The following is a 26949-nucleotide window of genomic DNA, read 5'->3' as shown; positions in this document are numbered from 1 at the left end:
CGTGGGGATTCGAACCGCTGACCTTCTGATTGGCAAGCCCTAGGCTCTGTGGTTTAACCTACAGCGCCACCCGCATCCCAACTTACTTAAACTTACCATAACTTATAATAAGTCTAAACCTTAACAGTCAGCATACTATGTACAGAACACCAGAAGGAAGAGAGAGAGAGAGAGAGAGAAATTGAAACCCAGGCTCCTTCTGGCCTCTTCTTATAGTCAGCATGACCTTGACAGAAGAGATGACAGAGCCACTTTAACCCAGCTGTACTCAGCTTCTCTGAAGGAATAACCCAAACACCAGGAACCTTCTGCCTGTTTTTTTATGCACAGAAGATTCCAGAACCCTCTTGAATTAATTAGAATAGAAAAGATCTCTACAGATCACATCCATACTTTCTGTACTAAGAAATGCAGATTGACAGGACTTACACGCCCCCCCCCCCATCCATCCATCCATCCATCCTCCTGAGAGTAGATTGGGCTCCCTCTGAAGATGGATTCTTCTCTGTTGGAGGTTTTTTTTAAGCTGAGGATGGACAGCCACCTGACCCGTCAGGGATTCCTCAGCATTGCAGGGGGTTGGACTAGATGATCCCCAAGTCACCTGGAACCTACAATGCTATATGTGGATCTCCTGCAGCTTTGTGGCAAAGCATATTGGTGTTCCTTGTTGTGATGTTCAGCCCTCCCTGCCCTGCTCCCAAGGAAGAGCTGCAGCCTGCAGTGCCCCAGCCGGCGAGGCTTCCCCTCGCAAATCTGCAGGGCTTCTGGCGCTCGATGTTCCCAGCTCAGCTGCAGCCACAGAAACGGCCTGTGTCCGGGGGTCCTGCCTCCCCCCACCCTTTTGCCAGCCCCGGTGGAGCTCCACACGCAGTGCTGGGACCCCTGTTTGGGGGGAGAAGGGGGCCTCCTTACGGCAGCAGCAGGAACCTCTCTCCCCCCGTCAGGAATTGCTCTGCAGCTCTGCCTGGTCTGCTGCCCCATGGACACTGTCTGTGCCAGGAGGAGCCCCTCTCCCGGGCTTGGCCCCCAAGGAAGGCAGCTGTACTTCTCGTTGTCATGGGGTGGGGGTGACAAGCCACCTGCTTTTGGTCCTCCCCTGAGGCAGAGAGCTCACCTGGCCGCCTGCGTGTGGGAGAGGAAGGTGGGTGACTGAGAGGGGTGGCGGTGGTCCCCTCCCAATATCTGAACGGCTGTCATAGAAGATGGAGCCAGCTTGCTGTCTGCTGCTCCAGAGGAGAGGACACAAACCAGTGGGTTGAAAGAGCAAGGAGGGAGATTCTGACTAAATCCATGCTAGGTCTTAGCAACCACAGCATCCTTTTTCAAGTGCTCTGTTCTAGAGCCATTCTTGAAGATGGGGGGACATTTGCCCACCTCCAGTTTGCAGGCACCGTGGAGTCAGGGCCCCGCCATCAGGACTAGTAGCCATAGAGAGCTGCCAAATTCCACCTGGATTTGTGGGTCTGAGGGTGGGGTGGCCCCCAGCCGCCTTGCCTTAGGACCTGCTGCTTGTTGGCTGAGCAGCACAAAGCCCTGGTGCTGAGGAGGGTGGCGTCAGGCTTCTTGGAATCGGCTTCCTCCCACCCCCCTTTGGCAGTAGATAAGCAGAATCCATGGAAAGGAGTCTTCTTACTAGTTAGAAACTTTAATGAACACAGCAAGAGAACAAAGAATCCCTTTCCTAGGTATGGCGGTGCTCCCGCCATTAAGGTTTCCACCCACTTGACTGCTTTCCAGAGACGGTGAATCTGTTAACCCTCTCTCTCCCAGTGCTGCTTCTAGCTGTTCCCCATCCAGTATTTCCCAGCTTCTGCTCTCTGAACTATGTCCCTCTGCAAACCACCGTTCCAAATCTATATTGTTCTCCTGCTCCTGGGAAGATTCAGGATCCGGATCCGGAGCAGGGGGAGGCTCCCACCATTCCTCCTCAGGATGTTCCCTGACAGGTAGGATCCTTTCCTCAGATGCAACCTGGAGGGAAGGGTGATCATCCGGGGATCTCCCTTGACGCCGGTGAGGATGGCTGGATAGCCCTGGACATGGCCTTCGGAGGGGGTCTGTCCCCTGAGCTTTGTGCCCCTTGCCCTGGCACTGTGGCATTGCCATCCCTGGGCTGGTGTGAAGCCATTGGATGGCTTGTTCGGTGGCTGCATAAAGAGATTCAGCCACAATCTGATCTTTGTATGTGGAGGGCGAAACGCAAGCGTGGAGCCCCCCTCTTAGGGGAGAGGTTGGCTCTTGGTGGTTTGGGCTGTGGAAGTTAATATACCTATAATCTTTTCCATCTTGTTTTATTGTTTCTGTTTTATGACATTTGTGGCCCAGCCTGAGCCGTCAGCCAGAGGCTGGATTATTATCGCTCTGGGTGATTATCAGCTCTGGGTTTATTACTGATCCCCAGACATAATATTTGGGGTCATTTTAAATTAGCCATGGTTCCTATGCGCAGGCCATGAGGATGCAACGTGGCTCAAAGGAGCTTTGAGAGATGAGGGGCTGATCAGCAGACGCGCCCAGGCAGAGAAGTCTAGAAGAGCTTCAGCTCACACGACACCTGACATAGCCTTGGGGGGGGCGAGGGGGGTTCAAAACAGCCGCAGCTAGGAGAGAGGTCTCCGGAGCCTGCCCCACAGAGCCCCCCTCTGCCCCAGGTGCAGGGAGAGTCCAGCCACTCTCCCCGCGGCTCAGGGCGCTGGGGCTGCAGAGATCAGAGACACGCAGCCGCTGCCAATCTGTTTCTGTTTGCACAGGCAGGGAGTCAGGTTGGCCAATTAAGGAAATGAGCAGAGCTGCTGGATGAGGCCAGAGGGACTTCTTCTAGTCCAGCATCCTGTCCCCCAGTGGCCAACCAAACCCCAAGCAGGACTCAAAACACCCATGGTCTCACAAGCATCATGGCCTCCGACTGCTGTTCCCCCTCCTCATAGGCAGTAAGTCCCACTGCGGTCCCCTTTGGGCCTGGGGTGGAGGAGGGAGGGGCCTAACTCTGAATCTCACCCCTCCACCATCCTCGCTGGGCTTCCCCGCTGCCAGAGAGTGGCTGCCAGGTGCATGTCAGACCCGCGTTCTTGGCTCAGTGCGGTAGGCCCCCCCGCCCCCAAATACAGTGGTCCCTTGGTTCTCAAAGGCCTTGGGACTCAAACAACTTGGAACCCAAACACTGCAAACCTGGAAGTAAGTGTTCCGGTTTGCAAACTATTTTTGGAAGCCGAACGTGCTCCGTTTTGAGTGTTACGCTGAGGTCTCTCTGTTTTGATATTTGTTGTTGTTGTTGTTCAATCGTTTAGTCGTGTCCGACTCTTCGTGACCCCCTGGACCAGAGCACGCCAGGCACTCCTGTCTTCCACTGCCTCCCGTAGTTTGGTCAGAGTTTTGCTATTTATTCTCCGTTTTTGTGGCTCTTTTTTCTTTTCTTTTTGTGACTCTGTGGAACCCAGTTCAGCTATTGATTGATTGATTGATTGAGTGACTGCAGTACATTGTTTATTGCTTTCATTTTATGGATCAATGCTCATTAGATAGTAAAATTAATGTTAAATTGTTGTTTGAACGAGCTGTTTGAAAAGGACTGGAGTAAATTTATGCAATATATGAAAGAATGTTGTAAACCTTTGAAAATGTTTGCAGGTTTTACTTAAAATATTTTGTAATGTTGATATGTGGAACTGGTTTACAAACACGGAAGGGATTTTTTTTTAAGGATAAAAAGAAGGTACCGTATTTTTTGCACCATAACACTCACTTTTTTCCTCCTAGAAAGTAAGGGGAAATGTCTCTGTGTGTTATGGAGCGAATGCCTACGGGTGGCGGGGGGGATCTGCTGCAGTTGTGAGCAGAGGATCTATGGTTCCCCTTCCCTCCCTCCTCCGTGGCTTGCTTTGAAATGGAGAAGAGCCGCTGAGTGGGGAGGAGAGAGGGACAGAGAGCCTGCTTGCTTTAAAGGAGCAAAGCGGGAGAGGAGAGGAGCCTTCTCCCCTTATACCCCTCTTCTGCATTATTAGCAGCATCCTTCTCCACCCACCCCACGCGTGCTCCTTGTCCCTTGAGTGCTTTTCCTTCCCTCCCCACTTAAAACGTGGTTACAAAGCACGGATCCACATGGATCCTCAGGATTTTTGCACTGGGTCACCCCAAATTCACCATCAGATCACATAGCATGCCCATGGCTACATCTTGCACCCAAAAAACCACGCACCCACTGTTGCCTGGGGCCGCAGTGGTGCAAAAACGTGGTTACAAAGCATGGATCCACATGCATCCTCAGGATTTTTGCATTGGGCTACTCCAAACTCACTGTCAGATCACATGTCTGTGGCCACAGCATGAACCACAAAAATCATACATCCACTGTTTCGTTTAGAATATTTTTTTTCTTGTTTTCCTCCTCTAAAAACTACGTGCGTGTTATGGTCGGGTGCGTGTTATAGAGCGAAAAATGCAGTAAATCGGGGGAGATAGGAATACTAAGATGAAAGTGTGTACCTAAGAAAGCCAGGGAGTGGGGGGCGGGGGCGGGAAGTGGAGGCTCAGGAGGAGCAAAGATGTAAGTGATGCTTTGATTTCATGGATATGGGATAAAGTACAAAACGAAAAACCTAATAAAAAATTTATATATATAAAAAATAGATTAATCAGGATTCTGCCTTTGGATAAAGGGCAGGGAGAGGGAAACTGGGCTCCTCTCGGTTCTTTCTGTGCCTGGCTGAGATAAAAATAAAGGAAACAGGGTTGCTGAACTAAAAAATAATAAAAAATTTTTGTGTGTGTTTTAGGGGTTGTTTTTAAAAGTCTGGAACAGATTAATCCATTTTGCATTGCTTTCTGTGGGAAAGCGCACCTTGGTTTTAAAACACTTTGTTATTGGAACGGACTTCCGGAACGGATTAAGTCTGAGAACCAAGGTCCCACTGTAGCCCCCCCCCCTCAGGAGCTGGAATCAGACAAGCCTCCTCCGCCTCCGCCTCCTCTGTCAGAGCCAGGCAGGTGCAGTTTGTTCGAGGCCAAGGCCAGTGCAGGAACACGATGGAGGCCATCTGGGTGCTATGGCAACTCGTGGGCACCAGAACAGGGAACAAAGGGACCCCCCCTTCTTCCTTGCACTCCTGAGTGGGGAGGGGTCGGCCCAGAGGTGCTTAGCTGGCCTCCTGGGGAGGGGGAGAGCTACCAGAGCGGCAGCCTAGCAAGGGGGCCCCTTGTGCCATTTGGAGGCTGGCTTGCCTGTGGGCTGCGCTGGGTCTCCCCTTCTGTGGGGCCAAGGTGGCAGGTCCTGGCTGGGGCTGAGGGGCTGCCCCAGAAGAGGGGGGCACCTGCTGCCCTGCTTGTGCCCCTCACCCAGCCTTTGCGGTGTGAGGGGAGTCACAGCCAGAGCCAGCTTGGCGTAGTGGTTGGAGAGCGTTAGACTGGGGCAGGGGAGGGACTAGTGTTCAAATCCTCCCACTCAGCTCTCCCCCTTGGGGGCCAGTCTCTCCCTCTCAGCCTAGCCTACAAAGGCCACCCTACAATACGATAATACGATACGATAATCTTTATTGTCATTGTCCCATACAGAACAACGAAATTGAAAATCTACACCAGACATTCAGAAACCAACAAGCCTGCTATTCCAGCTCTCCCAGCCTGGTTAGCCCCCTAAAAACTCTGATACCCCATAATTAAATACCATATACTCCCATAGTGACAACCTTGCACTGTGTTTCAAACCAAAATCACATTTGAATAGAAACTGTTTCTCAGGCGGCTCATCTTTGTCTTTATAACCCTGGACCTTCTTCCAGAAGGCAGAGGCTGAAAGAGATCATTTCCGGGGTGCGCACTATCCTGCACTATCTCTGCAGCTTTCTTATGGCACCTGGAAGCATAGATTTGATCCAAGGTAGGGATCCTCTCGATGCGGGTGGCGCTGTGGGTGAAACCTCAGTGCCTAGGACTTGCCGATCGTATGGTCGGCGGTTCGAATCCCCGCGGCGGGGTGAGCTCCCGTCTTTCGGTCCCAGCTCCTGCCCACCTAGCAGTTCGAAAGCACCCCTAAGTGCAAGTAGATAAATAGGTACCGCTTTATAGCTGGAAGGTAAACGGCGTTTCCGTGTGCTGTGCTGGTGCTGGCTCACCAGAGCAGCTTCGTCACGCTGGCCACGTGATCCAGAAGTGTCCTCGGACAGTGCTGGCTCCCGGCCTCTTAAGCGAGATGAGCGCGCAACCCTAGAGTCGGACATGACTGGCCCATACGGGCAGGGGTACCTTTACCTTTACCTTTAGGGATCCTCTCACAGGGGCCAACCTGATTCCCTCTAATGAAAGACCTCCAAGCAGGACTTGGGCACAGCAGCCGTGCTCCCCCCCCCCCCCCCGTTTCCAGCAGCTGGTATTCAGAAGCATTTATGTGCTTTGTGTGTGCAGAGAACATTTGCTAGCCTGGTCTCCCTCCCTCCTCCTTTTCCCTCCTCTGCTTTCTTCCCATCTCCCCCTCTGGCTTCTTGCTTCCTCTCACCCAAAGCAAAGCCCTCGGCTTCTGCTGGGTCTCTTCCCCAGCAGAGGGGAAAGTGGGTGGTCCCTATCCCTGGTGCTGAAAGAAGGGGCCCTGATAGGGTGCGTGCTGACCGCTGTCCAAGGTGCTGAAGACTGGAAAACACCCGCTCCCTCCCAGCACTATTGCTTGTGGGAATTGTTTTGGGCACCCGTCTGTCTCAAGAAGAGGAGGAGTTTGGATTTGATATCCCGCTTTCTCACTACCCGAAGGAGTCTCAAAGCGGCTAACATTCTCCTTTCCCTTCCTCCCCCACAACAAACACTCTGTGAGGTGAGTGGGGCTGAGAGACTTCAGAGAAGTGTGACTGGCCCAAGGTCACCCAGCAGCTGCAGGTGGAGGAGCGGAGACGCAAACCCGGTTCACCAGATTACGAGTCTACCGCTCTTAACCACTACACCACACTGGCTCAAGAGACAATGGAGTGCATCTCCAGGGGTGAAGCCAAACCGCTGGGGAATCACAGCTCCTGCTGCGGCTGCAGAGACCAGTCACTTGTAATGGCTGCCTCCCTCTCCGGGGCGCAAGCCTGGGCAGTGTGCATGGAGGACCTGGGCTGCCCCAACAGGGGCTGCCCCATCTCAGCTTCCCTGATGGGGTTCAAAGGAAAGCAGACCAAGACATTTGGCACCGGCTTGGCTGCAGGAGTTTGCCGGAAGGAGGCGGACCAGGCACCATCCAACCGCCTTAGGGACTCTCCTCCCACCTGCAGGACCAGCCCCGCCTTCCAGGCACCTGCTGTGGGCGTCCCAGGTGGGCACCCTCAGCTGGCATCATTTCCCGCCACTTAGAAAGGCTCCGTTTTCCCTGACCACCTCCCCTGAAACTGGAAACTGCTGATGATCAGTCCTGTGAAGAGATGAGTCAGGTATTCATTTGGGCTGCAGGAAAAGGCATCGGAATGCAAATCCTCTTGTTTTCCTCCGGTGCCCACAAAATGCCAAGTCTTTGTCTCTCCGAGGAGGAGATGAGACCCCCCTCGGCCGGGATCAGTGAACTTCCCCGCGTGCACATTTTAACCCATGGAAAGCGGGCTGAGTGGTTCCCCCCATCGCCTCCCCGTCCGTGGCTGCTCACCTCTTCGCTCGGCTCTGTTGGCACTTGGGTTCCATAATGCAGAAGATGCCTCTCACTGCAAGTTGCCTCTTGCCTCCGGCAGGAAACGCTCCTCCGCCAGCTCCTCCTCCCTCGTCCCTGTGTCTCTGGGCGAAAAGGACCTCATCCGTCACACTCTGCCATCCTGCCCTCAGGCTTCCTTGCTCTCCGCGTGGCTCAGCTGCTTGGGGGATTCCTCTGGAGGAGTGCGGCCTTGATTGGTGACAGCTTTGCCAGAGAAACACCCGAATCCCGCAGGCACCGCAGTTGCCTTCCTGAACCTGTGATTTCTTCCCTTCCCTCACGCCCATCAATCTCCACCTTTGCCATAATGAAGCCACTTTTGCAGCTCCACTGCCATTCCACCCCACTGGGACAATTGGGGACATCCACCCCCCCCCCACAGCTAGGAATGCTTCATCTCAAAGAGGGCACCCCTCAGATTTTTTATTTTATTTATTTATTGAATTTACCGTATTTTTTGCTCTATAAGACTCACTTTTTTCCTCCTAAAAAGTAAGGGGAAATGTGTGTGCGTCTTATGGAGCGAATGCAGGCTGCGCTGCTATCCCAGAAGCCAGAGCAGCAAGAGGGATCACTGCTTTCGCTGCGCAGCAATCCCTCTTGCTGTTCTGGCTTCTGGGATTCAGAATTTTTTTTTCTTGTTTTCCTCCTCCAGAAACTAGGTGCGTCTTATGGTCTGGTGAGTCTTATAGAGTGAAAAATACGGTATATACTGCCCTTTGTGGGAAGCAGGTGGCACTGTGGTCTAAACCACAGAGCTTAGGGCTTGTCAATCAGAAGGTTGGCTGTTCGAATCCCCGTGACGGGGTGAGCTCCCGTTGTTCAGTTCCAGCTCCTGCCCACCTAGCAGTTTGAAAGGATGTCGAAGTGCAAGTAGATAAATGGCGTTTCCATGCGCTGCTCTGGTTCGCCAGAAGCGGCTTAGTCCTGCTGGCCACATGACCTGGAAGCTGTCTGTGGACAAACGCCGGCTCCCTCGGCCTATAGAGCGAGATGAGCGCCACGACCCCAGAGTTGTCCACGACTGGACCTAACGGTCAGGGGTACCTTTACCTTTATACTGCCCTATACCAGGATATCTCAGGGCAGTTCACATAAAAAGATCACAGTTTGTAAAATAAAAATACAAGCAATAACCCAGTAATACCCCCCAAAAGAGTCACAATTTAAAAGGGTATGGGATGTTGATCAGGTCAACCAAAGGCCTGGTTAAAAAGGTGCCTAATGGTGAAGGCGCCAGGCGAACTTCCCTGGGGAGAGCATTCCACAGATGAGGAGCCGCTGCAGAAAAGGCCCTGTTCTCCTGCCAGCTTCTCCCTTGGGGGTCCCTCCAGAAAGTGCTCTGCTGCCTTCTAGATCTTAGGGGCCAGAAGTCTGGCTCCAGGGTGGTTCAGGTGATGCCGATCCCTTTCTGGTGCCTAGACATAATGATAAATAATAATGATTCCTGCACTGCAGTGGCTGGACTAGATGATCCTTGGGTCCCTTTATGTTTTCAGGAAGCCCAGAGTCCTCTCCCCGACACCGCCATCCAGGCCGTGCTCTGAGGCTCCTCAGCTCCGTCTGGCTGGGTTGTAAACAGCTGCAAAGGGATCTGTGTCAGGGCACAAAAATGCTCTCGATTTCGCACGTCTGCTCCCGGGGTTCGAGGTGCTGGTGACTGAACAGGAAGGAGAACTTGGGGTTGCAGTGGGGACCTGGGCAAAGGTGGTGGCCCAGCGTGTGGCAGCTGTGGGAAAGGCAAGTTCCATGCAACTCTGAGAAGTGGACTGGGCGCTGGTCTGATGCAAGAGGTCTGCTCTCATGTTCTGACATTCACTGACAAAAATAGAAGAGTCCTGAGTCCAGGAGCATCTTTTGGGGTGCAGCTCAGTGGGTTTGTTGCATTTCAGGGACAGAGCAGTTCATGCACATTAATTGTATATATCTATATGGTGTTATTGGAATTTATGCAAAGGTTGGGGGCGTTGCCCCTCTAGTGGATGTCATTCACACACACACACACACACACACACACACACAAAACCAAAGTCAACACAATCACTCCTGTATCTGTCGCCACAAAACACTTCAGCACACAGGTGTCTCCCCCCCCCCCCATTCACTATTCAAAGGGCCTCTGCTGCACATTACCAAATGCAACAATTCACTGATAAATGTATCTACGTACTGGCTCCCTGGGAAAACTTTAGAAAGTCATGTAAAATCACTCCAGTTTGGATTTGCACCATTCCAACGTTGTTCTGTTCAGGAAAGGAATGGCTACCAAGAGGGGAGCCTGGGATGTGGGCAGCCATAACCGCTCAAGCCTGAGATCAGGCACTTAGCAACCTCTTGCATGGGAGAGAATTGCTGGCATCCTGGCCCCTGAGTGCCAGACAGGTAGCCATTCCAGAGACAATGGCAAACCATCCAGGAATGGTCAGGACAAAGGAGGGTGATTACCTTGACCAGGAAGACTGGAACTTGTCAATGTTTCCCTTTGCATCACTTGACAGGTGTGAGGTGGAGATCAAGAGAGGGATGGGGGCAAACTTGATATTCAGGTTTCTGTCGCCAGACTCTCCAAATTTGTGATGTATTCATGATGTATGCATGATGCTACATTGGGGTGTCGTGGGTATCTTTGTGAAACTGATAAAAGTGGGAGTCATACTTTGCTCTGGGCTTCTTCCTGCTTCTCCCATGGGGTGGGTGGAAGTCCTGCTGCAACAGTCCTTTGAATAAAGACCAGGCCTACAGGCACTGTTTTGCTCCTGTTTCTTGGCTGGCGTCTATGTTTGGCAATCCAAGGGAGCCCAGGAAATTTCCTTTAACAACAGTAACCCTTCAGCGTTCAACTGCACACAGCACAAGGCTTCACTCTTGAACTCGCTCCTGTGGGAGACAGTGATGTCCACCAACCCAGAGAGATTTAAATGAGGATTAGACTAATTCATGGGGGAAGAGAGGGCTATTGATGGCTACAGTCAGTGATGACCAGCCTCTGCCTCCACAGTTCCTGGAAACCCCAGAAGGGGAGCGTGGCTCTTGAGCTCAGATCCTGCTTGTCTGATTCCCACAGGCCTTTGGTTGGCCCCTGTGAGAACAGTGTTGTAAACAAAAATCTGCCCTTTTCCCCTTATGGGGTTTCCAAGAGCCCATATAGAGTCCTTATATAGGTTCCCTATTGGTAGGAGAAAATAACAGAGGCCAACCAGAGAATATTGAGAAGCAAAGCACCTAGTAAGCTTGATCTTTCTTGATCTGGTGCAACAGGGTCCTCACTCCCCACACGCAGGAGGGAGAAGGAACCCAGAACAAAAGTGTGCCTGCCCTTATATAGACATTTTAAATTCCCTCCCTGGAGTCCAAGACCACCCTCAGAAACATCATACATACATCACAAAAGGCGTGTAGCCCAAGACCAACCCCCCCCATATACATCATACCAACATCACAGAAAAGGCTATCTACAGCAGAAATCTGAGTGCATTGTTTATCTCGTCTGACAGGTTACCTGTTTAATGGTCACTTGATTGGATTGCCTGGGGAGCCTGGCCAGTCTTTTGTAATGATAAATACTTAGTTTCTGAGCCAGGTCACAGGCTCACACCCTATTCAAACACAGACATACCCTTGTTGTTGTTTAGTCATTTAGTCGTGTCCGACTCTTCGTGACCCCATGGACCAGAGCACGCCAGGCACTCCTGTCTTCCACTGCCTCCTGCAGTTTGGTCAGACTCATGTTTGTAGCTTTGAGAACACTGTCCCACCATCTCGTCCTCTGTCGTCCCCTTCTCCTTGTGCCCTCAATCTTTCCCAACATCAGGGTCTTTTCCAGGGAGTCTTCTCTTCTCATGAGGTGGCCAAAGTATTGGAGCCTTAGCTTCACGATCTGTCCTTCCAGTGAGCACTCAGGGCTGATTTCCTTCGGAATGGAGAGGTTGGATCTTCTTGCAGTCCATGGGACTCTCAAGAGTCTCCTCCAGCACCAGAATTCAAAAGCATCCATTCTTTGGCGATCAGCCTTCTTTATGGTCCAGCTTCCATACATCATAGAATCATAGAATCATAGAATCATAGAGTTGGAAGAGACCACAAGGGCCATCGAGTCCAACCCCCTGCCAAGCAGGAAACACCATCAGAGCACTCCTGACATATGGTTGTCAAGCCTCTGCTTAAAGACCTCCAAAGAAGGAGACTCCACCACACTCCTTGGCAGCAAATTCCACTGTCGAACAGCTCTTACTGTCAGGAAGTTCTTCCTAATGTTTAGGTGGAATCTTCTTTCTTGTAGTTTGGATCCATTGCTCCGTGTCCGCTTCTCTGGAGCAGCAGAAAACAACCTTTCGCCCTCCTCTATGTGACATCCTTTTATATATTTGAACATGGCTATCATATCACCCCTTAATCTCCTCTTCTCCAGGCTAAACATGCCCAGCTCCCTTAGCCGTTCCTCATAAGGCTTCGTTTCCAGGCCTTTGACCATTTTGGTTGCCCTCCTCTGGACACGTTCCAGTTTGTCAGTGTCCTTCTTGAACTGTGGTGCCCAGAACTGGACACAGTACTCCAGGTGAGGTCTGACCAGAGCACAATACAGTGGCACTATTACTTCCCTTGATCTAGATGCTATACTCCTATTGATGCAGCCCAGAATTGCATTGGCTTTTTTAGCTGCCGCGTCACACTGTTGGCTCATGTCAAGTTTGTGGTCAACCAAGACTCCTAGATCCTTTTCACATGTACTGCTCTCAAGCCAGGTGTCACCCATCTTGTATTTGTGCCTCTCATTTTTTTTGCCCAAGTGCAATACTTTACATTTCTCCCTGTTAAAATTCATCTTGTTTGTTTTGGCCCAGTTCTCTAATCTGTCAAGGTCGTTTTGAAGTGTGATCCTGTCCTCTGGGGTGTTAGCCACCCCTCCCAGTTTGGTGTCATCTGCAAATTTGATCAGGATGCCCTTGAGTCCATCATCCAAGTCGTTGATAAAGATGTTGAATAAGACCGGGCCCAAGACAGAACCCTGTGGCACCCCACTAGTCACTCTTCTCCAGGATGAAGAGGAACCATTGATGAGCACCCTTTGGGTTCGGTCAGTCAGCCAGTTACAAATCCACTGAGTGGTAGCATAGTCAAGACCGCATTTTACCAGCTTCTTTACAAGAATATCATGGGGCACCTTGTCAAATGCCTTGCTGAAATCAAGGTAGGCTACATCCACTGCGTTCCCTTCATCTACCAGGCTTGTAATTCTGTCAAAAAACGAGATCAGGTTCGTCTGACATGACTTATTTTTCAGAAATCCATGCTGACTATTGGTGATCACAGCATTCCTTTCTAGGTGCTCACAGACTGTTTGCTTAATGATCTGCTCCAGAATCTTCCCTGGTATTGATGTCAGACTGACTGGGCGGTAATTATTTGGGTCCTCTCTTTTCCCCTTTTTGAAAATAGGGACAACATTTGCCCTCCTCCAGTCTGCCGGGACTTCGCCTGTTCTCCAGGAATTCTCAAAGATGACTGCCAGTGGTTCTGAAATCACATCTGCCAGTTCTTTTAATACTCTTGGATGCAGTTCATCTGGCCCTGGAGACTTGAATACATCTAGACTAGCCAAGTATTCTTGTACTATCTCCTTAGTTATTCTGGGCTGTGTTTCCTCTGCTGAATCATTTGCTCCAAATTCTTCAGGTCGGGCATTGTTTTCTTTATCGGAGAAGACTGAGGCAAAGAAGGCATTGAGGAGTTCAGCCCTTTCTGTGTCCCCTGTTTGCATTTCACCATCTTCTCCTCTGAGTGACCCCACTGTTTCTTTGTTCTTCCTTTTGCTACGAACATACCCATAAAAGCCTTTTTTGTTGCTTTTAACCTCTCTAGCAAGCCTGAGTTCATTCTGTGCTTTAGCTTTTCTGACTTTGTGTCTACACGTGCTGGCTATTTGTTTGAATTCCTCTTTGGTGGTTTCCCCCCTTTTCCATTTTTTGTACACATCCTTTTTTAATCTTAACTCAGTTAAAAGCTCTTTAGATAGCCACCCTGGCTTCTTTAGGCACCTTCCATGTTTCCGTCTCATTGGTATTGCCTGAAGTTGTGCTTTTACTATCTCCCTCTTAACAAACTCCCAGCCATCATGAACTCCCTTTCCTTTTAGTATTACTGTCCATGGGATCTCACCCAGCACTTCCCTAAGTTTTATGAAGTCGGCTTTCTTAAAGTCGAGAAATTGTGTCCTAGTATGCTTGGCTGCTCCTTTCCGCTGTATAGTAAACTTCAGAAGAGCATGATCACTCGCGCCTAATGATCCTTCCACTTCTACCCCACTAACCAGGTCATCAACATTGGTTAGGACCAGATCTAAAATGGCTGTTCCTCTTGTTGCTTCTCCCACTTTCTGGACAATGAAGTTGTCTGCAAGGCCAGTGAGGAATCTGTTTGACCTTATGCTCTTGGCTGAGTTTGACATCCAACAAATATCCGGGTAATTGAAGTCCCCCATTACTACTATCTCCCTTCCTTTTGCATGCTTGGCCATCTGTTCCAGGAAGGCATCATCTATGTCCTCCGTTTGGCTTGGGGATCTATAGTAAACTCCCACAATGAGGTCACTGTTATTCTTCTCTCCCTTAATTTTGACCCAAATGCTCTCACTTTGGCTTTGAGGTTCTAAATCTTGGATCTCTTCACAGGTATACACATCCCTGACATATAACGCTACTCCTCCTCCTTTCTTGTCTGGTCTGTTTCTCTGAAATAGATTGTATCCCTCCATTATTACATTCCAATCGTGGGACTTATCCCACCAGGTTTCAGTGATTCCTATTATGTCATATTTAGTTTGCTGCACCAAGAGCTCAAGCTCATCTTGTTTATTTCCCATGCTTTGCGCATTAGTGTACAGACATTGAAGTCCATTAATCATTCCCCCGTGTCTCTTATTTAAGGATTTTTTCCTCCCACCACTAGGTCTGCGTGCTGTTTGCTCCATTCGGTCTATGACATTTGGATGTTCATCTTCATCAATTGATAGACTCCTACCTTCAGGACCACTGTCTCCCTCCCCCACATTAGTCAGTTTAAAGCCCTCCTGATGAGGTTTCTGAGATTTTTTGCAAAAACATTCCTCCCAACCGTTGTGAGGTGCAACCCATCGCTTGCCAGAAGTCCATCTTCAAGAAACTGCATTCCGTGATCTAAGAATCCAAACCGTTCCTGTTTACACCATTTGCGAAGCCAGTTGTTCACTTCCACTATTTTTCCCTCTCTCCCTGGGCCACGTCGTTCAACTGGGAGGACAGATGAGATGACAATTTGTGCATTTAATTGCTTCAATTTCCTGCCCAGAGCCTCGTAATCTCTTTTGATCTTCTGGAGGCTATTGCTTGCAGTGTCATTGGTTCCCACATGAACCAAGAGGAAGGGGTATTTGTCAGTGGGTTTTATGATTCCTTGCAGTCGTTCAGTTACATCTTGGATCTTAGCCCCGGGGAGACAGCACACTTCCCGAGACATCTTGTCAGGCCCACAGATACCGGTAACTGCTTCTGTTCCCCTCAGTAGGGAATCCCCTATCACCACTACACGCCTCCTCTTAGGTCTGGTCGGGGTTCTTCCGTGAGCTGTCCGTTCCAAGGTCGCCTGCACATTCCCTGAGGGCTGACTTTGCTGCTCGTCTTCATATACCTGATCGACTGTAATGAGGGAGAGATCCTCAAATGGAGTCTGCTCTTCGTCTTCCATGCTAGGGGAGAGGACCTCAAAGCGATTGTGTATTTCTAAACAATCAGAGCGAACCCTGGGCCTCCTACTTCTTTGAGTCACATTTCTCCATATATCTGGCTCCTGTGTTGGTGAACTAGCCTCCTTCTCAGGGGAGTCCCCTGTCTCCTCCTTGGTGGAGACGGTGTGCTCTGTTGCTTCCAAGAAGAGCTCCAGCTCTCTAATTCTTTGGAGCGTAGCTACACGTTCCTCCAGTTGCTGGACTTTGTCTTTTAAGAGGGCAATCAACATGCAATTGCTGCAGGTAAAGCTGCCTGCAACCTTTGGCAAGATGGCAAACATTGCGCAGGAACCACAGGCGACTGCAGCTGTTCCCTCACCCTCCATCTTGAGAACGTGTCGTTGGGGCTGACTACAGCGGTCCTCCATCATAAAAAGCGTGAAGACAGGACAAATAAATCCCCCCCAAAAAAACCTAGGTCTCCCCCAACAAACGTTTAAGACTAGCTCCCCTAAATCTAAAAGATGGATCAAACTGCGCGCGCCGCTAGGCGTGCGCCGCTGCCCTACAAGCTCTGATAAGCTCCTCCCACAGCTAATCACCTACTTCAACAGAAGCCATGCCCCCTCTGACCTTTGCACAGGGAGAGCAGCTAATCAGCCACAAGAAACACACACACAAGAACACCCTTCTTGCTCCTTCTTCAGCTGCTGCCCTACATCACTACTGGGAAATACATTAAATATAAGACATACCCTTAAGACAGGATTTGTGAAGGAAAAGACGATGGGGAGGCTTTTCCATTTTCCTTTGACCTTGCAGAGAAAACATTTGGTCAGTTTGGGAATCAAAAATGGTTTCAGGTTGGTCTTCCTGTACTGATCTATGTACGTGCTTGGTTGGTACACTTATGAACATTTAACATATATCTAAGACCTCAAAATTCCCATCACAACAGGAGGCTGGGCTAAATGGGCCATTGGCCTCTTACACTGTCAGTGGTAGAGGACCTGCTTTGTATGAGGTCCTGGGTTCAGCTCCCTGCAGAATCTCTGAGGAGGGAGATCCTGCCCGCAACCCTGGCGACCTGCTGCCTTTCAGAGCAAGCGATCTCAGGGTGGGGCCTGCCTGGGCCAACGAGGCAGCTTTCTGCTGTGGGATGTAACATGAGCAGTCAAATACAACATTTCCTGTTTGCCCAGAGTGGTCACACAGACGGGAAGTTACTCCAGCCAGAACCTTCTGTCCCACCTGGTCTGGAGCATCCTTCCTTTACATGTGACCAGGTAGGTGGACGTGACCCCTGCAGACCCCACAGAAGGTCCATTCACGAAGCCACCTTCCTCTCTTTTGATGGCTTTTCTTCTCTTGGACTGTGGGATGAGTTCCCATCTGGGATGAACTCAAACCCTCTTCTGTAACTCTAAGCTAAAGCCGGACTTCAGGGATCCAGCTGTGAACTGAATGTGGGTAAACTTCTTATTAAAAGAAGACCGTTGTGTCATTATTGTTTTAGGAGGGAATCAAAGGGGTCTTACCAGGAATAATAGAAATTAAAGAGATTCTCACGAATCTGCAACCAGCTTCCTGCTGTGTAAAGAGGGAATGCACTCTGCTGTATGAAGAAACTTGCTAGTGCGAGTTAGGAAGGGTAATATTTGCTCAATATATCCTCTCCTGCTACCCACAACATTCCCACACCTGCCCCTGCGCTCCTGGAAGAGGTTGGCCTGTCAGTACCTGCAGCAGCTTCTGGCCCTGTTAGCTGTTGCAGAGCCCCGTTCCCAACAAATTTCAGGGAAAGGCAGGCTGGCCAAACTGGCCTCTGACCAGAGCAATGACCTGCTCCCCACGGCTGTCGGGATGCCAATTTGGGAGCAGGTTAATAGAGAAAACGCAGAGCAGAAGCAGCCCTTTCCACCCTCAGCCTCAGCAAAGCTACAATTGCAACTGAGTCTAGAGAAGAGGGTCTCTCATCAGGTGAAGAAGGCAGCCCTCCCAAGGCAGTGTGGGATGTGAAACACAAGAGCAGTCAAGTACAACATTCCTAGAGCGAACATGTTTACACATGGGGAGGAATGTTTGTCTAGCCAGCAGGTCAACTTCCTGTTTCCTTCTGGGCTGGGACAGACTTCCTCTGCATGTGACTAGAGGTGGGCGTGGCCTCACCTGTGCAGGTAGCAATAAAAGCACAGGGCAGGGCAGCCACCTCTCTCTCCTTGACTACATGCATCGAAGAAGCAACATCTGCTTAGCCAAAGATGCTCTCTTGGCCTCCAGCCAAGAGAGGACAAAGGGACTGTCTCCTTATGAGATAGTTTCCAGGTATATGTTACTTTTCTAAACTAAGTCTGCCTTCTGGGATCCAATTGTGAACAGAATGTGAGTGAGTAAACTCTTTTTATACTTTTATAGAACACTGTGTCGTGTCTTATCTTTTATGACGGAATAAGGGGAAAATACCAGAACAGTTATTATAGAGGCTTTCGCAAGCCTGAGCAAACGCATCCGCTGTGAGTTTAAAAAGGGGAATGTTACTCTGCTAAATTGTGAACTTGTTTACACAAGTTGGAAAGGCTATAATCAAACAATATATCCTCTCCTGCATCCCTGAACATTCCCACGGACAGGATGTGGATGAGCAACAAATGACGGCACAGACCTGGAGACAGGAGCCTGGAGACCCCCTCCCCAGGCAGGCTGCCTCTCCCTCCGTGTCTCATCAACAGCCTGTTAGGAGCTGCTCCCGGGTCCAGAGCTGCCTCTGTGGAACTGCTGCCTGGTTTGCACACCCCAAGAGCAGCCTCCTTGCCAGTCTTGGAGGGTGAAGGCAGAGCTGGCCTCCTTCCTTTGTGGGGGGGGGCCTGCCCAAAGAGAAGCCAGTTCTGCTCCAGGGCAGGCAAGGAAGTGAAATGGCAGCTGAGCCCAAGAGCCGGTTTAGAAAACCAGGGGTCAAGCCCCAGTCATATGCTGGTGCTTTAAAAGAGTGTCTCTGAGCACATGCAGAGTCCTTCTGCCCCCAGCCTTTGGAATGAGAGGGCAGTCCTTTTCCTGCTGAAGAGTGTGGCTTCTGTAAGATCTTGGCACCTCTTGTATTTTATGTAGAAAATTAACCACTTGGCACGGCCAACGGCTTTATATCTGGGTCCCCTGGAGCACGCTAAGGAAATATTTGATGAGGGCTTGTTGTGCTGCAATAAAATAATGGCTAAATCTAATAAGGCTACAGAAGCAGAGCCAAGGAGAATCTGGAGCTCCATCTCGGCCCCTGACGCGATCTGAGGCCTGGCTGTGCAGGGGGATGGGGGGCACACAGACCCACATCTGCTGCCCCCAAGAGCCCCCCTGCAGGAACAGAGGCCTTGCCTGAGGGTCCCCCCTGGCTCCCTGAATTGGGGGGGGGGTGTCTGTGCCTCAGTGGAAGCAGAACCTGTGTTTTGCAGGCACTGTGGGATGAGTTTTAAAAGGCAGGAGAGGATATATTAATAGCAATTTATTCCCCCAGACCCCCATGTGTGTGAGCTGAGCAGCCAGTCCCATCCTTAGCAGACAAATTAAAGCTTGTAGGAAGAGGCTGTGAAGCCTTCTTTTAATTAAGCCCAGCTACAAAGTAAGCTGGCTTCGCCCTTTCTTATCCCATTTAGCAAAGAAATCAGACGACAGACTGGAAAGTAAGCTTAGAATTTAATTCACTTGCTCAACAGTCTCACGTTGGTTTTCAGATATAGCAGCAGTAAAAATTGTGCAGGTAAAATTATTTTGTCTCAGGCTTATGCCTTGGACTGGAGCAAGCACAGGGCACGTCTCCCCTCATGGCGGGGTCGAGGAGAGAGTGGGGGGTGGAAACAGGAAGTGACATATGCTCCTTCCCTCCCAGGAGAGGAGGGGAAATGACATCACACAGAGCCCTCTCTACCAATTACATTTTCTATGGTCTGAGTATCTGCCTAGCAGTAATGCATCTCTGTGGTATTAGCCCCGTCTCATGCTGACTAGCAGAAATCTGCATACGTTCAGTTTGGCTGATAATCTCCCACATGCAGAAGGTCCCAGGCTTAACCCCCCCAGCTGCAAACATCTTCTTCTGGAACTCTGGAGAGACTCTTCCCTCAAGAGCCCACAAGCAAGGAGGACGCCCGGCCTCCCCTTCCTGGCTGATGCTGCTCCTCTGCGTCTTCCATCTCCCTTTGGGTCATTGAGCCAAAAAAGCCCCAGCCAAAGAAGACCAAGGAGCAGCTTGTATCCCAAGAAGCAACTGGGAGGCCAAGAGGCCAGGAAGGCATCTGCTATGATGGAGGGTGGGACCAGGGGGTGGGTGGGTTTGCCACTCTCCCCTCCTTGACTCGCCACGTCCAGTTCTGGGCACCCCAGTTGAAGAAAGATATTGACAAGCTGGAAGGTGTGCAGAGGAGGGCGACCAAGACGAGCCATGGAGGAGGTTGGGAGTGTCTAGCAAGGAGGAAAGGAGATTGAGGGTCATCTTCAAGGATCTGAAGGGCCACCACAGGGAAGATGGAGCCAGCTTGTTTTCTGTGGCAGCAGAAAGCAGGACCCGGGGATTCAAATGGAAAGGAAGGAGGAAGACTTCTCTAATGGAAAGAGCTGTGCTACAGTGGAAAGGATTCCGTCAGAAGGTCTTCTTTGGCAATCCCTTGTAGCAGAGTAAGATTGTCTTCCATAAACACGGTTTTAATGAGTCCGTAAGTGACTGTAGAGGCCAATTCTAGATCCACACATCCTTCCACAGTGGGGACATTGGTTTCCAGGCGGGAGTTGATCACGGTGTGGATTTGCCAAGCGTGCCTTCCTCTTAGCACGTTTCTCCCTTGCTTCCTGAGTTCGAGTGTCTTCAAAGCCCATGACACCTTTGGTCAAGGCTGTTCTCCAACTGGCGCACTCGCAGGCCAGTGTTTCCCAATTGTTGGTGTTTATGCTACATTTTAAAAGATTTGCCTTGAGACAGTCTTTAAACCTCTTTTGTTGACCACCAGCATTACGCTTTCCATTTTTAAGTTGGGAAAAGAGTAGTTGCTTTGGAAGACGATCATCAGGCATTCGCACAACATGACCAGTCCAACGAAGTTGATGTTGAAGAATCATTGCTTTGACACTGGTGATCTTTGCTTCTTCCAGTACACTGGCATTAGTTTGCCTGTCTTCCCAAGTTATGTGCCAAATTTTTCAGAGACACCATTTATGGATCCAGTGAGGTGATGATCCAGCGAGTGAGCCTCAGAATCTGGGCTCCCATTCACTGGAGGTTTTTCAACAGAGGTTGGATGCCTGTCTGCCATCTAGAACTGGACTAGATGACCCTGGAAACCCTTCCAACCCTGCAGTTTTGTGAAGGTGGTGGAATCGCCTTCACTGGAGGGTTTTTAAGCAGAGGTTGGATCTGCCAGGGAAGCTCGAGCTGTGATTCCTGCGTTGCAGGGGGCTGGACTAGATGCCCCCTGGGGTTCCTGCCAGATCTGCAGTTACATGACTCTCTGGCCTCCCTTCCCACCTGGCAAATGAGAGGAAGGGAGGATTGGCATTCCAGAGAAGCTGATTCCTCACCCACCTCCCCTATTCAGAAAAGGTCTTTGGAGAGGATTTTGGCTCTCCAGCTGCAGCCGCTCTCTTTGCCCCAGAGTGGTGTGTAATAAATGAAAATCTGCCCTTATTCCCTTATGGGGGACACAAGAGCCCTTATAGAGTCCTTTGCAGGTTCTCCATCGGTCGGAGAAAAGAACAGAGGCCAACCAGAGAATATTGAGAAGCAAAGCAGCTCATAAGCCTGATCTTTACTGAACTGTTGCAAGAGGGTCCCCATTCACACGCAGGAGGAGGAGGACCCAGAACCAAGGCGTGTCCGCCCCTGTATAGACATTTTAAATTGCCCGCCCTGGAGTTCAAGACCATCCCCAGAAACATCATACATACATCAGAGAAGGGGTGTAACTCAAGGCCACCCCCCAGATACATCATACCTACATCACTGAAAGGGCGGTCTACAACAGAAATCTGAGTGCCTTGTTTATCTCCTGTCTGGCAGGATACCTGTTAATGGTCACTTGACTGGATACCCTGGGGAGCCTGGCCAGTCTTTTGTAATGACAAATACCGAGTTCCTGAGCCAGGTCACAGGCTCCCCCTATTCACACACAGACATACCCTTAAGACAGGTTTTGTGAATGAAAAGACAATGGGGAGGCTTTTCCATTTTCCTTGACCTTGCAGTGTAAACGTTTGGTCAGTTTGGGAGTCAACATGGTTCCAGGGCTGTTTTCCTGTGCTGCTTCAGATATGTGGTTTATATATTTATGTACGTGTTTGCTTGTTACATTTATGAACATTTATTATATATATAAGACCTTAATTTTTTTTCAGGTGCAAACGGTTTCTGCTCCCCTGCCATCGCCATTGAGCTGTGCCAGCCCAAGTGAGCTGGAGCTAATGAAGGACAACCAGCTTGTCTCCCCCCCCCGCCCACCCCCACCACCCCCCCGGCGGCAGAAAGACCCTCGCTAGCTCCTGCATTAAGGGGGGCGGTCTCCTGGTGCGAGGAGCAGCCTCACAACCGCAGCTCACTTGGGGAGGGGGCATCCGTGTGGGGTGTGGCTCAGCAGCCATGGGGCATTGGCAGCGCAGTCCTGGGGGGCTGACTCACCAGCCTGGATGGCCCCCCCCTGTTCCTCCCTCCCCGCTCTCTGCCTTTCCACTCCGAGTACCTGGCGGAGTTCCTTGTCTCTGATCTCTGGTTAAACACAAAGCAATTTGTTCTGCTACAGCTGCCGGCATCTCCTCCCTGCGGAGCGGGGCGGGCGGGGGGAGTCCCCTCCCTGGCTCTGCACCAGCTCAGCCCCCGCTCAGCTGCTGGCGCTCTTCCCTTAATCACATTCACACACGCCACTGCACCCGAGAGGCTGCCTGGGCACTGCCATCTGGACCCTCTCACCCACCCCGGTGCCAACTGCTCCCCCCCGCCCCCGTCGTGCGCCTTAGCGGGGCCAGGAGTGAGTTTTAAACACACAGACACGTTCATTCAAGGCAGGGCGTCAGCTCCACGAGGCAGATGGAAGGAAGGAGTGGAACTGTGGAACTCCCTCCCTCAGGAGGCAACTTGAATGGCTTTAAAGGAGGATGGGGCAAATCCATGGGCTGCCGATGGCTTTTAGCCAGGATGGTGTGATAGGAATTTTGAGGTCTTAGATATATGTTAAATGTTCATAAGTGTACCAAACAAGCACGTAGATAGATCAGCACTGGAAGACCGACCTGAAGCCATTTTTGATTCCCATTGTCTACTGAGCAAATGTTTTCTCTGCAAGGAGGGAGGTGGGGTCAGGGAGCCTTCTCATTGTCTCAGGAATTGAGCAATCAGCATTTAAATGGGTGACAGACTATCAGGAAAGACAATCAGGAAAGGCAATCAGATAACCTGGCAAACAGGAAAAACAACATTCAAATTTCTGTTTTAGACCGCCTTTTCTGTGATGTAGGTATGATGTATGTGGGGGTGGTCTTGATCTACAGGGTGGCAATTTCAAAAGTCTATATAAGGCCTTGTGCACCATTGTTTGAGGTCCTCCTCCCTCCTTCGTGTGGGGAGTGAGGACCCTGTTGCAACAGATCAATAAAGATCAGGCTTACTAGCTGCTTTGCTTCTCAGTATTCTCTGGTTGGCCTCTGGTATTTTCTCCTACCAATAGGGAAACTACATAGGACTCTATATGGGCTCTTGGGTACCCCATAAGGGAAAAGTGCAGATTTTGTTTACAACAATGGCTCTGCTCTTTCCTCGACAGCAGTGCTTCTGAAGACCCAGGAAGGGAGAGAGGTGGGATGAGGGGCTATTGAGAGGGCTGGGCATGTCTGGCCTGGAGAAGAAGAGGCTGAAGGTGAGAGCCCTCCTCAAATACCCAAAGGGCCGCCAGGCGGAAGGCGAAGGAAGCTTGCATTGTGCTGCTCCAGAGGCTGGGACTCCAACTGATGGATTCAATGACAGGAAAGGAGATTCCGGCAAAACCTTGGGAAGAACCTTCCGAGGGTGAGAGCGATTCAACAGTAGACTCTCCTTCGTCTGAGGTTCTAAGCAAAGGTTGGGTGGCCACCTGTTGGGGAGTCTGCAGCTGCAATTCCTGCGTGGCAGCGGGCTGGACTAGATGGTCCCTGGAGGTCCCTTCCAATGGTACAATTCTGTGGTTCTGCCTACACACACACACACACAGACACACACACTCTCAGTGTCTAGGAAAAAGGCAGGATATAAGTAAGTTAAGCAGCAGTTCTCCAGGGTCACCTCCGATGGGCTGACCTGAGCAGTTCTCCTGTAGCTGATCCTTCTTTCTTTTTTTAATATAAATCTTTATTAATTTAAAATACAATCATACATTAAAGGTAAGTATAACAAAATTAAGCACAAAAAAGAAAAAAGAAGAAAAAAAGGGATTCGTCACCTCAAAAATCTCGAAGAAAGCTTTAAAAGTAAGAAAAAGAAAAAAAGACAATTAAAAGAACCACATATTTATACAACATCATGTCTTATCCAATAGTTTTCTGTGAAAAACTTCCAATCGTTCTCATTATACTTTTTCTATTGTCTTGATTTTGTCGCACAGTTCGTTTTATGTCTTTTTCAATATATTCCTCTGAACTGTTTATTCCATTTATTTATTGCACACAAGTATCATTCTCCTGCAGCTGATCCTGATGGATTTTGTTTTATTATTTCGGCCGCCCTCTGCATCTTCGGGAGCTTTCCATTGATTTGTTTTCTTTTGCATTTCTTGTCCTTTTGCCAGTCCTGGAGCAAACTGCTGAGGCTATCAAGGTAGCAGCAAAACAAGGTTGTTCTCAGGCAAAGCCCTGCTCCCCTCGAGGATTCAATCCCGCTGCAAAATCCCAGCCCCCCACCCCCCCTCGCCTCAAGGCCAGCAAACAAAGTGTCACCTTAGAGACTGGCAGGTGCAGAAAGCCTTGTTCCGAAGTGTTGCCTGGAAATAGAGGGATTTGCGCCTCTTCCTGCAAAACTGCCTCCACTTCAGCCTTGAATGTTTCCTTGAAGTTAAGCTCTTGTGCCTTGGATGAAGCAGTCGAAAGGCAAACAGAAAATGGCCCTTTTCTCTGATCCAGGCAGCCAACTGAGCCGTCAGCGGTTGATGGATGACCTGATGGCTCCACCAAGCTCAAGGTTGGCGTGTTAATTGGGGGTGGGCTTCAGGCCTTTGTCCATGTGGGTTGAGGAGGCCCAGGGCACCCGGGAGAATAAAATCTCCTTTGAATCATAGAATCATGGAGGGGCAGAGTTGGGAGGGATCCCTCAAGGTCATCTAGTCCAACCCCTGCAATGCAGGAACCACAAGTGAAGCATCCCTGGCAGATGGCCACCCAACCTGACCATCAGAGCTCTTTGGCCGTGCAGCAGACTCGTCTTAGAAGGGAGTGGACGCTCCTTCACTTGAGGCTTTTAAGCAGATGTTGGACAGGCGCCTGCTTTAGTTGAGATTCCTGCATTGCAGGAGCTTCAAAGAATCATAGCATTGTAGATTTGGAAGGGACACTCAAGTAGGACCCTGGTAGAGTCACATACCCTGAAGTGAAGGACATGAGGCAGGAGCTGATAATGCAGGTGAGCTGTGCACAAGCAAACTGCCGGCCAGGTCTGTGGAGGCTCTTTTTATTAGCACAATATGCAAACCCAGGCAGATACATTTTGGGCTGTGACCTTTAAACATCTTCCAGTCCCGAGATTGTGGGGTGGTACAAAGCTATTCTGGCACCTGTTTCCACCACGTCCTTTTCCCCTTGCACAATGTATGACGAAGGAGACAAAGGTCTCAGAGACAAAGGTCTCAGACAGGACACTGCAGACCACTGAGACCGCAAAAGGTTAGACAGAGGGCAAGATGTTCAGACAGCTGTGGCTTGTCTGTGGGGGGGAGTGTGCCCCACACCCAGCGATCATTCCTACAATACCCAGTTGGCATGTTCTCGCCCTCCTGGTCATTCGTTCGGGAGCTTCATTAGCTTTCTTCAGCCTGAACATCACAGCGACCGATGCCAACAGACATTGGCACACTTAGGGCTCTGCAGAGTGTTTGCAGTTTGCATAACAGACCTCAGCAACTCAGCATTTTGGCTAATCTACTTTTATTTACATATAAACACACACGGAGCACTGCAACATGGCTCCCTCTCTCTCTTGCATCAGATAGCAAAGAAAGTGAACAAAGGAGAATAATCCCACTTTAGGAAACACAGTAACACAAACTTCCAATCTCCGTCACTTCCCACTTTGTGGAGTCAAAATATACGCTGTCATGTGAAAGACAACAATCCCATGACTGCAATCACGGAGCAGGAATTCTAACATCCTGAGGGTCATCTAGCATTGCAGGGGGTTGGACTAGATGGCCCTTGGGGGTCCCTTCCAACTCTCCCGTTCTACGATTCCATGAACCTCTGCTTAAAAACCTCCAACATGTGGGAATGTTCAGGGAGGCAGCAGAGGATATATTGTTTATTAATATCCATCCTAACCTGCGCTAGCAAGTCCCTTTACTTTGCAGAGTTTTACATTCCTCTTTTAAATGCACAGCGGATAACTGGCTGCAGGCTTGTGTAAGCCTCTCACAGTTAGGTTCCTGTTAAGTTCCCTTTTATCCCTCTTAAAGGAATAAACAAGCCACAATCTAGCTTAAAGTCAATAATAGTAGTTTACTCACATTCAGTTCACAGTTGGATCCCTGAAGGCAGACTTAGTTACAAAGTATATGCATGTGGATCTATCCCCCTGGGGATAATCCCAGTGTCCTCTTCTGGCTGAAAGCCAACAGGGCATTTCTAGCTAAGAAGCTGCTCCAATGACGGAGAGAGTGTGGCAGCATGCCCTGTCCTTTTGTTACCTGGACAGGTAAGGTCATGCCCACCTTTGTTCGGTTTTTAAGATACAAATAAATACATAAAAAACAACAGGATGCTTTCAACTGGCTGCACCAAACATTCCCCCTCATGTCCACTCTAGGAAAACAAGGAGTGTTGTACTTGACTGCTACTTATGTATCACATCCCACACAATGGAGAGTCAAGGACCAAGAGCTCAGCCTCTGCCCCAGAATGCCTTTCCTCTTCCGAGGATGTCCCTTGGGTCTCCTGGCCAGAGTGCAAGGGGGGCTTCCTCTGTGAGGGGCTGCTCTGGAGCCTCACCCCTCCCCTGCTCACATTTGGGCAGGCATTGTACGGTATGTTACTTGTTGCAATTACACCCCACAGCCATGGTTCCCCCCTCCCCTCATTTAATCCCAACAACCCTTCATGAAGGATTTGAACCCTGCTCTCTCCCAGATCTTAGCCTGACACTCTAACCACTGCACCACACAGCCCCCCTGCTGGAAGCCTCCCACCAGACCCTGGCTGGTCTTCTGTGAAGGCGGCTTAGCAACCAGCCTTGACTCCACCTGCTGGTCTCACCCACTTCCTCACCCACATTGCTTCATCACCTTGCAAACCAAAATACCCCAGAGGGACTTGGCTGGATTCACAATGAATGATGCCTTCAGCATTCCCACTGACCACTAACTCAATCACAAGGCTAGTTGGGCAGAATTTATTGTTGACAAAT

General features: G+C 50.1%; 1 protein-coding gene and 1 long non-coding RNA gene across 2 annotated transcripts in view; both read right to left on the bottom strand.

Moving 5' to 3' along the window:
• The window catches only part of TIMM10B (translocase of inner mitochondrial membrane 10B), a 270934-nt gene that overhangs the window by 160540 nt on the left and 83445 nt on the right, over positions 1 to 26949 (bottom strand). The window lies entirely within an intron of this gene.
• On the bottom strand, positions 8794 to 10561 carry LOC310762113. Its single transcript, XR_014547872.1, has 2 exons — positions 10091 to 10561; positions 8794 to 9063 (listed from the first exon to the last, which is right to left on the bottom strand). It is a non-coding gene; the product is annotated as an uncharacterized lncRNA (long non-coding RNA).

Source organism: Podarcis filfolensis (genome assembly GCF_964270895.1).
Source record: "Podarcis filfolensis genome assembly, chromosome: 4".
NCBI classification, from domain to species: domain Eukaryota; kingdom Metazoa; phylum Chordata; class Lepidosauria; order Squamata; family Lacertidae; genus Podarcis; species Podarcis filfolensis.
The sequence above is the reverse complement of the archived record's forward strand: the minus strand, read 5'-3'. Positions and strand labels throughout refer to the sequence as shown.